The sequence below is a fragment of the Mauremys mutica genome, chromosome 9 (genome assembly GCF_020497125.1).
Source record: "Mauremys mutica isolate MM-2020 ecotype Southern chromosome 9, ASM2049712v1, whole genome shotgun sequence".
Lineage (NCBI taxonomy): Eukaryota > Metazoa > Chordata > Testudines > Geoemydidae > Mauremys > Mauremys mutica.
This window is the reverse complement of record NC_059080.1, coordinates 78,655,350-78,668,392: the sequence shown is the minus strand read 5'-3', so window position 1 is coordinate 78,668,392 and position 13,043 is coordinate 78,655,350. Positions and strand designations below refer to the sequence as shown.

Below are 13,043 nucleotides of genomic sequence, written 5' to 3'. Positions count from 1 at the left end.
CGCCAAAAATATTTAGGGCCAAACTATGCCTGGTCCTGCACAGGCACACTAGAGCACAGGGAGGGTGCACTGAGTTTCCTCTCACTTCTAGTGAACCTGGGCAGGAGGTCATCATAGTTCAGCTAGCTGCCTGGGTGGGGCTGAGGAGAGAGGGGCTGGCAGGCAGTGCCCGCAGTGGTAGTGGTAGTGGTCCTACAGGAGTTGTGCGAGATCCTAATACAGCAGGAGAGTAACAAAGGAAATATTGGCTATGCTTGTACACAAGTAACAATTCCACCACCCACAATGCTTGTCTTAGTGCTTCTGGAGGCATTATGCTTTACATACCCCTTCCAGGCAACAGGGAGTAATAAAGCAAAGTACTCCTGCTCTTAGCAATGCAGCTCTGCATCCGCAAGGGCATAATTAACCCCCTACACATATAAAGCTCCCCATGAACACACACACACACACACAGCCTGCTTAAAATACACTGTCATGCTACCAGTACATAAAATAGCCCAATATATTCCAAACCAAATGAAGTATACCTGATGGATGGAGAAAGAAGGTCATTGCTTCTGTAATTGTCTTCAGCATCTTTTTACCTTACTTATAGAAACTGAGCAGATATCATATGGAAACCACTGAGATCCAATAGACTTGGAACGGCACAGGGCTTTTTTTGTTTTAAAACAGAGTCACTTTTCAGAGTAGAATCAGGCTTAAAGGGCGACACACAGAAACAGATGTGTTGTACAAAAGCAGCAACTGCAATCCAGGAAAGAAAACATCAATCAGGGAGAGGGCGGGAGTGACTTACCACTCACTCATTCATTTTTCATTTACAAAACGCACAAGATAAGTCATCGAGCTGACAAATTCTTGTTGAGGCAGTGCCCAGCAGTTGGATGGCAAAAGCCACACGGATAGACTCCACCCTGTTGTAATTCCACTGAAAGCAATGGATTAGAACTGGCTGTTTGCATATGGCTCAGTGTCTAAGATAAGACTCAGTGCAGTCAACAACCATGGCCAGCTTTTGTTACATTGAATGTAATATTTCTGAATATGTCTGCTCTAAATTCAACATTCTCCCCTTTAGCACATTAGCATTTTCAGTAAATAGAGTGGGTCTGAAAGTCATTAGTCAATGGCGTTACATCGGGGAAGAATTTGGCTCAATGTGCTTTTCCAGACCTGGCCATCTTCACCTGGCCTCCAGACAATCTCCCCCACAAGCCATCTGTGTAGGCCCCGAATGACTGAATGTTTCAGCAAAATCAGCACTTTATTCTGCCAAATTTTCAAAAGAAATCACAAACAAGAACTGGATTTCAGTCTGTCACCAAAGCCAGGAAAACAACACTCTGTCTCTGGAAATGAGCTAATCTGTTAGTAATGTCATTCAGCTTTCTTGGCCTGTGCCTGGGCTTGAAATAAATGCTATTTAATAAACTACAGCTGAAAACGCAAAGCAGTCTCATACACTGGATTATGCCAGGTGTCTGTGCAATTTTAGTACAACCTGGTTGTGTGAATGGAAAAAGATCCTTCTCCTTTTAACACACTTCCACCAAAGACTCAGGAGAAAGGCCTCATATACTATGTTTTCTTCCACACCAGCACACATGTCCCAGGGCACAGAAGGAAGCAGTTATCTATTCAAAGATCCCTAGGAACACCACAGTTAGTGGATGGGAGCTTAACTTTATTTCCCCAATGTTTAAAGGACAACTGTGTACAAAAGTATAACTTTATGTTTGCTCTAACTGGTCAACACTAGTCCATCAAATGATTGCTCAGTCATATGACTGACCTCTGCAAAGTGCATGCGATTTAAGGTGCTGACCCTTGGACAGGGCAGACAAGAATTGTAAAGAAACAGAACTTTAATCTGTCTAGGACGATGACTAGCCTGACCTACTGCCTGATTTTGTATTGCAGCTTGATATCGAGAAGTAACTCTCCCCTAATTCAGGTTCAAAGTTGACCTTTGTTCTAGACTTTATTAGTACTTTGAGTTACATTCTGATCCTGCCCACTGGTGTAAAAATCAAGGGCAACTCCATTGATATACTGATGCACATAACATTTAAAACACAACAACAAATTTCTGAACCTCATAAATCGTCCAATTCAGTCAGTTCTAGTCAGGGTCAAAAGCTGTGTGTGATCAATTCCTATTTTATCTCAGCTGCTTTGCACAATTAATATTTGTGAGTCCATTAAAGTATTTAGGGCCAGATTGTGCCTAGCCTTTACACAGACACATGAGGATGGCTGAGGAAGGGTACCATGATCCTTTGATCTCCCTTGCATACTCCATTTCATGATCAAGTATATTTGTAGTTCCTGAGCTCAGAGAGATGCTAATACTGCTCCTTTCTCTTTTTCCCCAGAGTCACATAGCAGAACAGGACAGGAAGGAACTGGGGAGACAGAATTCCTCCTGAATGTCTAAATGTCATCAGTGATCCTTTAAAACCTCCAAATAAGATCCAAATAATTCTATTCCAAATGGACTACAATCATGTTAGAAGCTTAGGGATATTTCCATTCATATCAGCAATTTCTCCTATTATTCTGCACACAAAACTCCCATTAAGTTGATAGGTTTTCTGTACCAGGACCAAAGAGAGAATGTATCCTATAATTTTGTTTAAATTAATGTTGCGTTGTAGTTAAACTGGAAAAAGATCAATTTTCCATCATAAATTCAAGATGTGTGCTAACATATGTCTTCTCTTTCTTTACTCTGGGAGAGTTTCCTGAATGGGGTTAGTAAACTGTGGCAAACTGAATCAGTCTGAGGAATATTTTGGCCAAGTCTCCAGATGCCCTATTAAAGTGGCAGCTATAACATGAGTGGATGTAGTTAAGAGTATATTCTTTTGATTTTCCCCATTTATAGAACCTTAAAATTGGTCACAGTGCTGGCTTTGAATCAATAAACGTTGGGTTTTAAGACCTTATAATGGAATACAAAGAGCTTTTAGCTGTTTGGGGTCTTTCAACTATTTTGTTTTGATGTCAACATCAAAGTTTTTATATTTCAGTCAGGTTGTGAATTTATGGCTCTGTATTTTCATTCCGAGGCCTCAGGCCTGATCTGCAAATGAGTCTGACCTTTGAGTCTGACCTAGATAGGAGTTTGTATATATTCAAGCTACCTTGTTTGTGCATGGATCTGAATGAATTCAAATTTGAAAATAATTCAGTTAGGAGAAACACTGTTGCACATCACTACTACTTATTGATTACCAGTAAAATTATGTCTCTTAAGGTGATTATCACAGTTTTACCTCTATATCACCTTTTATATAATTCCAAATTCCTTCAGAAAATTATTAAAAAATAAATTTCACACAGATTGAAGCTGGCCCATATGTCTTATATATCGGCCCCAATCCTGAAGCCCTTACTTACATGAGTGATCCCAAAAGAGTCATTGGAATTACTCACATGAATAAAGGCTGCAGGTTTATGTCCATACTAATGAAAAGTTCCTTGCACTGAATTTAATTGCAGTAATTGCTCTGACTTTTTTTCACTTTATCACCCCAGCCCCTTCTCCAGACTACCATGAATAGCATAATTAGCTTGTATTATACTGTCAGTGGTCAGGGCTGGCCTTACCATGAAGCGAACTGAGGTGCCAGTCGGGGGTGCTGTGCTGGAGGAAGGAGGGTACAAGAGACATAACAGGCAGGCAGGAGAAAAGGTGAGAGGAAATAACAGAAAGCAGGAGGAGCTGCAAGGAGAGAGAGGAGCAGCCTCTTATGTACCTCTCAATCAGTCCAGGCTCCTGGGAGTGCTAAACACCGGGTTCTCAGGGAGCTTCCTGTTTCCTGCTGCTTTCCTGAACCCTCTTGAGGAGAACAGGCAGTCAGCTGAAGTAGTAGGAGCCAGTTAGGCCCTTAAGATGCTGATATCTTCCCTCACTCAGGCCCTGCTACCAGCCTGTTTATTTGTCCCCTTCAACTGAGTGTTGAGAGCCACTCTAGCTGGCACAGAACAGCAGTCATGAGTGAAAGAAGAAAACGCCGCTCTGGAGCAGCATTCAGAAAAAGAAAGCCAGCAAAGGAAACGTTTCTATCTAAGCAGGAAGGAGCTCTCCTGAGATACATAGACACAAAATGTTCATGGTGAGCCTTCCGGCCCCAGTGAGGATGTGAGTGGTGAGGAGATGCCAGATCTTCCCGTTAGTCAGAGTGCGGGTGACCTGGCAGCTATTGCAGCATCCATATCTCCATCTCAAATGGATGTAACCATGCACATTCCTGAAGAAAAGTGTAGATCAGAGAAAAGTGTGGTGGAGGCGCAAGAAACAGCTGCTGCTGAATTTAGTTCCTTAAGTCTAGATCAGGGGTTGGCAACCTTTCAGAAGTGCTGTGCCGAGTCTTCATTTATTCACTCTGATTTAAGGTTTCGCGTGCCAGTGATACATTTTAACGTTTTTAGAAGGTCTCTTTCTATAAGTCTATAATATATAACTAAACTTTTGTTTTATGTAAAGTAAATAAGGTTTTTAAAATGTTTAAGAAGCTTCATTTAAAATTAAACTCAAATGCAGAGCCCCCCGGACCGGTAGCCAGGACCCGGACAGTGTGAGTGCCACTGAAAATCAGCTCACGTGCTGCCTTCAGCACCCGTGCCATAGGTTGCCTACCCCGGTCTAGTTGATCCAGGACTGTGGACCCACTTGACTTCCCTGAGTGACTTCCTTGTACTGCATGGGCCACTGCAAGTGAAAAACTTCATTATCTCCAAAGACAATGAAAATAGAAGTTTCCATCCAACACATTACTGGTGTGAAATCCCCAATGGTGACAAAGTGGAGAGGCCATGGCTTATGTACTCAAAACCCCAGAATGCTGCATACTGTTTTTGTTGCAAACTCTTCCAGTCTAATGTTCCAGCCACATTGGATTCTACAGGAACAAAGGACTGGAAAAATCTGGCTAGAAATCTGGCATGCCATGAGAAGGCAGCAAATCACCAGAGAGCATTCCATAGATGCAAAGAGCTTGAGATGAGACTAAGGTTAAAAGGCATCATAGATGATCAGCATCAAGAGAAGATTGCATCAGTCTCTTTACTGGCAAAATGTTCTGAAAAGGCTCATTGCCATTGTGAGAATGCTTGCTACCCAAAACCTAGCACTGCGTGGCACTTTAGTGTGCTGTATGTGCCAAACAATGGAAACTTCTTTAAAATTGTGGAGCTGATGGCTGAGTTTGATGCTGTACTCCAGGAGCATCTAAGAAGAGTCTCCACCCAAGAAACGTACACACACTGCTACCTTGGAAAAAACAATTCAAAATGAGATCACACAGTTACTGGCAACAAAAGTCAAACAGAAGATTGTGGCATATCTGAAGTCAGCAAGATATTACTCTGTTATTCTGGACCGCACACCTGATATCAGCCATGCGGAACAAATGGTGCATTTTGTAACAACAACAGAACTTAGTGAAAATGTCCCTGCAATGGTGACTGTCAGAGAGCATTTTCTAGAATTTATTGACATGGATGATACTACAGGAGCTGATATGACAAATGTGCTTCTTAAAGATCTGGAAGATATGGGAATTGCGATAGCTGACATGAGAGGTTAGGGCTACGATAATGGTGCCAACATGAGAGGAAAGAACAGAGGAGTGCAGACATGGATCCGAGAGTTATAACCTCAAGATTTTTTTGGCCCATGCAGTTCTCGTTCATTGAACTTGGTGGTCAGTGATGCAACTTCAGCTTCTAGTGAGGCTGCTGAATTTTTTTTATGTAATTCAAAGCACTTATGTAATTTTTCTTTGCATCAACTCATTGATGGCAAATTTTGAAGCAACATCTGGGAACATCCTTTCTTACATTGAAACCACTGAGTGCCACACGATGGGAAAGTCGAGTGGAGGCGATAAAGCCTATCAAATACCAAATTGGGAAGATAGATGATGCCATAGTTGCCATTATGGAGGATAATGTATGACAGGAACTGTTCATGGGAGAACAGTGGCAGAGGGAAATGGAATCACCAGAAACATGCATAACTTCAAATTTCTTTGAGGCTTAGTTTTGTGGCATGACATACTGTTTGAAATAAATGTTTTAAGCAAGAGACTCCAAGGTGTTGACCTTGATATATCTGGAGCAATGGAACAACTGGACAAAGCAAAGTCATACCTACAGTCTTATTGGCCAGATGAGGAATTTCAAAATGTTCTGAAAGAATGCACAGGAAGTTGGCAGACGAACTTCACACTGAAGCTATTTTCCCACCCATTCAAGAATACAAGAGTCACTGAAGAAGACGACTTTTTGATTATGAGGCACGGGATAATCCCATAAGAGACCCCAAACAACAATTCAAAGTTGAATTCTTTAACCAGGTGCTAGATTGTGCAATACAGTCAGTTGAAGAACGTTTCATGCAGCTCAAGGAACACAGCAGTATATTTGGGATGTTGTATGATATTCCAAAACTCCTCACTATACCCGAAGAAGACCTACACCGTCAATGCAGGGCAGTAGAGACAGTTGACACATGATGACGTGCATGATATTGATCCAAGTGATTTAGGTGATGAGCTGAAAGCCCTTTCAAGATACATTTCAGCAGGATCAACTCCAAAGGCTGTTCTGGAATATATGTGCACAAATAAGATGACCACCCTCTTTCCAAATGCTTTTGTTGCTCTGCGCATACTTCTAACACTTCCTGTAACAGTTGCCAGTGGAGAACACAGCTTCTCCAAGCCGAAGTTAATAAAAACACATCTACACTCCACAATGACACAGGGGAGGCTGGTTGGCCTTGCAACCATCTCAACAGAGCACGAGCAGGCTCAGACTGTGGACCTTCAGCAGGACGCAGTTCAAATCTTTGCAACCAAGAAGGCACAGAAAGCACCACTTTGATTATTCAAACAGATAAAAATACCAGTGTTTACTATGCAGACAAGAAAAGTTACATTTGCTGTTCAGGTGTTTGAAAGTTAAGTGTTACTTTAAAATTTTTGAACAAGGCATTTTAAGTTGTTAGTTCTCCTTTATTGGGGTAGGTAGCAGACCAGAACCATGAGAGGAGTAGAACAGGAAGAAGGCAAAATTGAGACCTTTCAAAGTTTTGGCCCAAGCGAGGGGGCATAGGGGTGTCATTTGAGCCCCCTGCCTCGGGTGCCAAAATGTTGTGGGCCAGCCCTGTCAGTGGTACATCACAGCATTAGGTGACATAGCTGTGACAATATTAAGCACGTAATTTTATGACAGATACCCCGCTTATACTACGTGTAACAACAACCAGAGAGAAAGATGCTGTAGCCAGCATCAGCTGAGATAACAGTAAGAAACAAGACAGATTTCATTACCTTTTCCTCCTTTATGGATTTAACAAGCATTTTGAAAGCTTCAGAGCACTGTACGTAACTGAATGTAAAAGAAAAGCATTAACACCCTAGGAAGACTAGTTAGAAAAAAACATTAAGTTGGTTTTGACTATTATATTTTATTCTTCTTACTAGTCCTGATCACAATTCTAATTATCCAATATATTAGCCAGCTAGAGACTAAAGAAAAGGGTTCTAAATGCAAACCACTGGAACATATTTAAACACGTTGACAAGCTTTTGAATGGCTTTTAAGAAATGGTGTGTTTGGCCTTTATTTCTCCTCACCCTGTATTCTGCATACCAAAGACGAAATGGTTCCTGTCTCCCAGCCAGGCACAAATACACAATCAGAAACCAGTATTTCCCACCATTCTGAACCCCCTGCCCCATTTCTACCGCATTTTTTTTAATTCTGCCTCCCCCCCAGCACTGAGCATTCAAGGCTGGCAAATTCCTTACATTACTACAAGGAGACAGAGTAATCCATTTTGGGCCAATGTTGATGCGTATGAATGGATAAGAATATGTAAATGTACAGTGTTATGGAGAGAAGACCAAGTAGCCACACAAAAAGTTACCTGCTGTACCATTAAGCATGTGGTTGCAGTTCTAGACATCCCTGCTCTTGCCCAGAAGTACTGAAGTGCTTCCCAGAAAGAGGCCAGATTCTTGGGTACAGCCAGGGAACACACACTACAGGTTGGCTGGAGGGGGTGGGGTTCATGCAAGAGCTGGCCTTTGCACTCCTCTGATCATGGGCCAGTTATGCCAGTGCAAGAGCAGCTAGGATCAGTGAGATGTAGGGAAGCCCTGACCATGTTCTCTTTACCCCAGTCACTCACCTTATGTCACAGAAGCAGGAATGTCATGTGAGTCTCTAAACTGGTTCTGTGCCACCAGGGGCTAACATGATCCTCTCTTAGCTAGCCATGCCAGCTTACAAGCCACAATGCAAAGACCCAAGAACCTGAGCCATAATCTTTAAGAACGCTAGTTTGCTTGTTCTCTGCTACCAGAAAGCAAAACAGGCATTGCATCTCCTGGCTCAGATTGAGCTATCATTTTCAGCACACTCCTCCACTGACAGTAATGGAGTGGCTAGTGTAAATCAGAGCAAAATATAGTCTGACACTTTCAACTGTCCATAACAGGCATACTGAGCAACACTCACATTCTGTGCACTTGTGAGTATAATAGACATTTGTTTTGTTGTATTTTTACCTTTGAATCTCAAGGGTCTCTCAAGCTCTAGCAACCAAAGTGCATTCTTGCAATCAGCATTCATTAACACATTTGAAATTAAAATCATCAAGGCAGAGACATAAATGAAATAAAGGAAACGGAGTTAAAATTACCAAAATATCCTTCATCCACTCTTTGTTCCTCGGGTTATTATAATATATCATGCAAGAGCTCTCACTGTCATTTGGTGGTTGACCAGTTCCTCTTATATCTGGGTATGTAGCATACCTCTCACCGTGCCATGGGCCAAATCTGAGTTGCAGTGTTTGACAAAAACGCCAAACAAAGGGGGAGGACACACAGAGAAATCATTCCAGGGGAAGTTTTAAATGCTGTGGGATTCCTTCCTTTACTGTAGATAACTTTTACTGCAACCTTTGTTTCTGCATTTCTGATGTAAATAATTTTCAGCAGCAAGAGAGTGAGGGACACCAAATTTACATGAAACATTGGTAACTTTGGGACTGAGACCACGTCCACACTACAAAATTATGCCAATCTAACTTTGACATACAGCCACCATAGTTATTAAATGCCTTGTGTGGATGCACACTTGGCTCCTTGCATCAGCGGTGCATGACCTCACCAGGAGTGCTTGTATTGTCAGTGTGGGGCATCGTGGGATGGCTCCTGAAAGCCAGTAACAGTCAATATAAACAGCACAGTATCAACCCTGACACTGCATCGACCTAGTTACATCAACTGTGACTCTATGGTACTCGGGTAGGTGGTGTTACTAAATTGGCCTAGAGAGGCATTTATGTCGGCGGGAGCCAAATTTAAGGGAAGATACTTCCACAGCTAGGTTGACACAAGGCAGCTTACGTTATGCTACATGGTTAGGTCGGACCAGGTCTAAAGAGAGCAACTAGCCCTATGACTTCTCTTCCCTTTTACTCCTGAAGGTGTGGCACTCCTGCCTTACCTGTGGGGGACATGACCCATGCCAACATTGGTCTGCAGACAGGTTAGCATAAAATAGCAATAAAGTCTGGTGTGAAGAGTTTCATCCCCAGTGGTTGTTGCCATATGTCAGGGGTCGCCAAACTTACTCACCCGCTGAGCCGCATATGTCAATCTTCAGAGGTTCGAGAGCCAGGGCACAGCTGCCGAGGGTTGGGGCTTCAACCCTCGGGAGTCACCTGCCAGGGCTCAGGGTTTCAGCCCTGCTCCTGCTGAAGCCCCAAGCCCCAACCCTGCAGGGCTGAAGCCCAGAGACCCCCCCACTGAGCAGAAGTCCCTACCCCATCACCCTTGCTGTAAGGCAGAGGTCCTGAGCTGCCCCCGCCAACTCTGGTAAGTGGAGAATGGGGAGGGCCGAGCGGGAGCTCTGCGAGCCGTACTTTAACTGTAAAAGAGCCGCATGTAGCTCGCGAGCCATGGTTTAGCCACACCTGCCGTGTGGTATGAAATACCATAATGGGGTCACTAGGCTGAGACTTTCTGTCCTCCAGGCCTTCTCCTCCCAGAAATATTTTTTTTGCTACTAGCTTTCAGTCACTCTCACGCCCCTTTTCTCTCTGCTCCCGGCTGTATTTCTCCATTTCCTTTCTCTGCACCCTCCAGCGCGCGCGCACACACACACTTCCAAGCCCCTTCTCTTTCCTTTAGACTCCTAGACTTTAAGGTCAGAAGGGATTATTGTGATAGGGTGACCAGATGTCCCGATTTTATAGGGACAGTCCCAATTTTTGGGTCTTTTTCTTATATAGGCTCCTATTACCCCCCACCCCCGTCCCGATTTTTTACATTTGCTGTCTGGTCACCCTACATTGTGATTGTCTAGTCTGACCTCCTGCACATTGCAGGCCACAGAACCTCACCCACCTACTCAACATAGATCCCTAACCTCTGGCTGAGTTACTGAAGTCCTCAGATCAGGATTTAAAGACTTTAAATCCTTTATAACATGTTGTCTCGAGTACATGTACTGTAATAATGCCTTCTAGCCCCGTACAAGTTCATGTCTACTTTTAAGCATCTGAATGGCCCCATTGATTTCAAAAGGACTGCTTGTGTGCTTAAAGTTAGGCAGTACCTTCCTGAATTGGGGCCTTATTTCCAGACATGCTCAAATGTTTATTGGTTCCTGACTGTCTGCTCAAGTAGCTCATCCATTTAGAGCAATTCTGTTCCCCAAACCACTTATTATGGAATTAGTGATGACCATGGTTCCCTGTGCATTTACATGGCCACATATCACTAAACTTTGTTTTGACTGCTATACCCCTGTTCATTAGTGCCAGCTAAATGGTTGCTCTTCTTGATACCACTAGCCACTCCACACTGAACTTTTTTTCTGCTCCTTCGAAGAGACATTCCATCAAGTACCCATGCTGACACTTTGTAATCCACTGGAATTTAGTGTGTAACACATTTCATGCATTAGTCTCAGGATTTTCAGTGGCAATAATCCACCCATGATATCTTTGAATGTCAGCTCCCCTTAAGAGACATATTTTTATGCATTCTCTCAGGCCCCAGAGTGGTATGTAGACATCTTTGTTTAATACTATGCACATTATTTTTCACTTTCCAAGATCCTCTCAGTCCAAAACAAAGTTTAAAACTAAATTTAAATTAATCAAAGCAATGATTGTCAGCTGCATAGATGAGATCTTTAACCACATGTTGCCTGTTACACACATCTGACTTAGAAAATGCTTCAGTTGTATTAAGTTTTTAAATTTCACACAAACAAATCAAAGCAAAAGAGTATTGTTTAATAAAAAGCAAAAGAAAAGCTGACAATGAGCCCTGCTTCTGCAGATTTGGAGAAAGTTATTTTGGTGCATATAGTCCACAGAGCGTTTTGAGACATGGCTTGAAAATGAAGACATTTCAGCAGTCTGGAGTCAAGAAAGTAAAATGATGCCTAAGTCACCAACAAAACAAATTAAATTTTGTTTAGGATGGTGTGTGCTGTATTCAATGGCAAAGAAGCAAACTTGAGACTATAATATCCTGCTTGAGTATAACTGCCAAAAAGGTAGGGAAGAAGTTTGTAGACTATTCTGATGTGGCTAAACAGATACTTTAAATATTTTTTCATAACCCCCAATAAAATAGTGGCTTATCCGTCCAGTTACTTATGAGAAGGATTGCAAACAAACAAAACAAGAAATAAAGAAAACAAACAAGGTCCCAGTGGAGCTAGATATTGCCTAATTTTAAGCACATGAGTAGTTCCTTTGAAGTCAAGGGGGCCATTCACAGCCTTAAAAGTAGGCATATACTTGTACCCTGCTGTATTGGGACCACACAAAAGCCAACACATTACAAGCAAAACATTAACAGTTATGCTTTCCAAGTCTGAGCAGAAAGACATTTAATTCTCATTTGATTTTTACTTTCCACTTGTAAAATTCAGACAATAGAATTTCCTTCACCAAATGATTCTCTACTTCATTTAAGAACACTTCTGCTTTTGAAAGAGTTTCCATACAATAAACATTACTGAAACATTGTGTCATGTGTCAAAACCTAAATGTGGTAATATACTTACTATGGTGCTGGGTGGTGGCGGCAGAGCCGTCCCTTGGGTATAGCAAATTGGGGCAACTGCCCCAGGTCCTGTGCTTCGGAGGACCCGAAGCTTCGATAAAACCATAAGGAGGTGGGCGGGTGAGCAGGGTGGAGGCAGGAAATGGGGAGGCGAGCGGCAGGCAGGTCGGGTGTGAGAGGAGGATTCCCCCTACCAGAACCGCCCCTTCCCCGCAGTGCCTTCTGCCTGCCGGCAGACCCGCTGATCAGTGCCTCCCCCCTCCCTCTCAGTGCCTATTGCTTGCCACAGATCAGATATTTCATGGCATCAGGAGGCTCTGGGGGGGAGGGGAGAGGAGCGAGGGCTCAGCGCTCTCGGGGCAGGGAGTGGAACTGGGCGGGGAAGGGGCAGGGGTGGGATGGGGGCGGAGTGGGAGTGAGGCCTGGGGGGAAGGGGTGGAGTGGGGGTAGGGCCTGGGAAGAGCTGGGACGAGCATCCCCCTGGCAGATTAGAAACTCGGTACCTATGACCCAGGGCCTGCACCCCCATAGGGATGGCCCTGTGTAGCAGCCTGTGATGCACAGAAATCAGACTAGATGATCTGGTGGTACCTTATGGCCTTAAATTCTATGGCTCTCTGAAGCAAAATTCTGCTAATTTTGAATGATAAAGACAAAAAAATAAGCAAACTTTTTATGACTTTCCATCACATTCTCACCTTGGCTTCTTTTAGCCTCAGTCTTTGTTCGCTACAGAATGTCACAGAAGTTATATCTAGAATAGGAAAAAAAAATTTGCCATTCATTTTTTTGAAATGTCTGTGAGAACAGCTTGCAAAATCCTGATCTATTTTAGGAAGCAAATTGTCATATTACTGATGTGAGCAAGAAGTTCTGATTTAGTGAAGGTTTATGGTCATACGTTTGAAGGGCAATTAAAACAAAACA

At 43.0% G+C, this 13,043-nt stretch overlaps 1 protein-coding gene across 1 annotated transcript in view; it reads right to left on the bottom strand.

The window, feature by feature from the left end:
* The window catches only part of AADAC (arylacetamide deacetylase), a 106,370-nt gene extending 93,531 nt beyond the window's left edge, over positions 1–12,839 (bottom strand). Inside the window, exon 1 of the mRNA XM_045030784.1 lies at positions 12,815–12,839. The gene's annotated coding sequence lies outside the window, so the exon portion shown is untranslated. The remainder of the gene's footprint in view (positions 1–12,814) is intronic.
* Between the last annotated feature and the right edge of the window lie 204 nt (positions 12,840–13,043).